The following is a 3,417-nucleotide window of genomic DNA, read 5'->3' as shown; positions in this document are numbered from 1 at the left end:
GATATTTATTCTTCACTGTGACATGATTCAACTTCCTATAATCGATGCATAGTCTCATGGTGCCATCTTTCTTCTTGACAAACAACACTGGAGCACCCCATGGAGACATGCTAGGCCGAATAAAACCCTTATCTAACAACTCCTGCAATTGAATCTTCAACTCTTTCAATTCCGCTGGAGCCATTCTGTAAGGCGCCTGAGAGATAGGCATAGTTCCGGGAAGTAATTCTATAGAGAAGTCTATCTCCCTTGCAGGAGGCAAACCAGGCAACTCCTCAGGAAAAACATCCGGAAACTCTCTTACTACAGGAATATCTTCTAATCCCACAACTCCCATACTTGTATCCACCACATGAGCTAAAAATGCCTGACAGCCTTTGCTCAACAATTTCCTTGCAGCAACAGCGGAAATTATGCAACTAAAAATAACATCTCTTTCCCCTTGGAAAGCAACCTCAAAACCATCTGGACTTCGAAGCACCACTACTTTTTGAAAACAATCTACCATAGCTCTATATGCTTCCAAAAAGTCCATTCCCAAGATCACATCAAACTCCACCATATCTAAAGGAATTAAATCAGCCTCGAAATTAACTCCTTTCACTACCACTTCACAGCCACTAAATACCCAATTTATTCTCATCACCTCACCGGAGGGTAGAGACACATGCCACTCGCTTGGAAGAGACGAGGATGGCACATTGGCATGGAGGGCAAATCTACTAGACATGAATGAATGCGTGGCTCCGGGATCAATTAAAGTAAAAGCAGGCTGACCAAAAATTAACAACGTACCAATGATGACATCTGGAGAAGTACGACCCTCCTGCTGGGTCATAGCATGTAGTCTAGCGCGAGTCATGGGACGTCCACACTGACCACCTCCCCGCTGAGAGCCACCTCTGACCGATGCACTGCCCTGGGCACCACTACTAGAGCCCCTAGCTGAAGACTGGCCAACTGGCTGAGTAGGGGTGGGAGTGGTCCTCTGAGCCAACAATGGGCAATCTCTCCTGAAGTGGTCCTGACTACCACACTCAAAGCACCCAGAAAACTGCTGCTGCTGCCCATATGAAAAAGTCTGGCTATCGGATGACCCACCATGGAAACTGCCACCCGAACCATACTGCCCAGACTGCTGCCTACCCAACTGGCTCCTAGCAGGTCTCCTGTGACGTCCTCTAACCCTGAACCGAGAATGAGAACCTGACTCCCCCACTACTGCCACTACCAGCTGATGAACCTGAAGCGGATGATGAAGCAGCTTTCTTGGATGGACCCTGACTGGGGCCACCGAAATCTCGTGGCCGAGCACTATAAATCCCCATAGACCCAATGGCCATGGCTGCATGAACAGCGTCAGAAAAAGTCGGGTAATAAACACCCGTCATCTTATCTGCAAATACTCCACCAAGTGCCCCAATGAACATCTCCATCCTGGTCCTCTCATCAGGAACCAAATACGACACATGATAGTTCAGGGAAGTGAATCTCTCCTGGAACTCTATAACACCCTCATCATCCTCTTCTTCATATTCAGGAAATCCGACTGAATTCTGCTGCGGTGGGCAGGACTGAAATATTGACCCCAAGAAGAGAGTCTTAAACTGCTCCCACGTCATATTCAGCGCATCCTCAACATTCCTGCTGGCAAGCGACCACCAGTGATGTGCTGAATCATCCAGGAAAGTTACTGCCATCTTCACCTTCCTTTCTTCTGGCAAATCTGTGCTCGCAAAAGCCTTTTCCATTTTGTCCACCCAAGTATAAGCATCAAGGGGTCCCTTGGCACCCTTGAACTCTCTTGCTCCAGCCTCATAAACTTCTCTCCTCTTCACTGTATGAGGTTGTGGAGCTCGATCCATGACATCCCTTAGCATATTCCCAATATCATCAACTAGTCCCCTGACCTCATTGCCCTCATCGGCATTGGTTGAAGTAGCCACACGGGGTTGCCGTGGGCGCCTAGGAGGCTAGTAAATAAGGTAAAAATATAAGGGTCGGGTAAATTACGTCCGAACACTTCCGCTCTTTCTTCGAACCTCAAAAACACACTAACTTCTAACTCGAAAACTCCTAAATACTATTAGAAACTAATATCAAATTTCCAGGGTATTACACTTCTCCTCTTTCAAACATTGGCATTTCCCTTGTAAGAACATCTGGCAGATTATTCTTGTCACTTGCAACCATTTTAACATCATATTCATACTGGGTTAAAAACATTTGCCATCTCAGAACCCTTCCTCTGTCAGCAGCATCAGTTAATTTGTACTTTTTGAAATTTTTAACTCTTTATTATCAGTTCTGACTACAAATTTATTTCCTAAGAATGCCTCAGCACCCTTAATACTTTTAAGAAGAATACACTGAACACAATCGTTAGAGTTCTAGTATGGAGTTTTACTTACATGTCAAATTTGAACTCTAAATTGCAATAATACAAATTAGTCATTTAATTTAATTTGAGACACTATGGTTGTCTTATGAGTGAATGGATTTACTCTTAATGATGCAATAACATTATGTCGACCCTTAGTGGATATGATCCATGCACTCATTGGTGTAATCAATTCGCTCGTAGAGACATGTGAGTGTACAATACTGAATGTCTATCCTTAAGTAATTAAATAAGGTGTATGTTCAAAGATGTGATTCAAAGAGTCTTTGGTCAAAGCAGTGAATGAGATTAAAAGAATTTTATAATCACATTCTACGAAGCACATGAGAATGAGAATCACATTAGGGGATTGACATATTGCTTTCATACCCCGATGATGTGATTTAGAACATCGTATTAGAGAAGGATCGTATTGTATTGTAATTCCAATTGTATAGGTTTTTTACCATTCTATATTAACTAGGGTAGTCATGATATGTTGCAAGACGTTACTCATGACTTATGAAGTCCCCGAGGATTGATAAACGTTTACAATCCTAATAACAAAAGAGAATCAAAATGGAGTTTTGATTCGTAATCAAAATAGAATTGTTCTACAAACTTTACTACCTTGTTAATTAGAACCTAAGAGATCACACACCATATAAGTGGATCATTGAGATTGTATATGAAAAAGATTAAACAAGAGTTGGTTATGACCAAATATTAATTACATTTATTATTTGGACATAATTAGGATCTTCAGGTAAAACTAAGCTTATTGGGCCTAACCGATTGTCGGGCCTTTTTTGTATGGATTTGGGTCTTACTAATAGATAATTAAATGAAAGCCCAAGACATATTTTTGGGCCTAATAACACATATGGACCAGCCAACTATTTGGCTTTATGAAAGTCAATATTTCACTTTAATTGTTGAAATTGTTTCCAACTACATAAGGTGAACGCATGGACAAAAAGTGCTAAGGGTTTTTCATTTCTATCTTTAGTTGATAGGAAAAACTCTCTCTCTCTCTC

This window comes from Fragaria vesca, unplaced genomic scaffold (assembly GCF_000184155.1).
Source record: "Fragaria vesca subsp. vesca unplaced genomic scaffold, FraVesHawaii_1.0 scf0513033, whole genome shotgun sequence".
In the NCBI taxonomy this organism is placed as follows: Eukaryota; Viridiplantae; Streptophyta; class Magnoliopsida; order Rosales; family Rosaceae; genus Fragaria; species Fragaria vesca.
The sequence above is the reverse complement of the archived record's forward strand: the minus strand, read 5'-3'. Positions refer to the sequence as shown.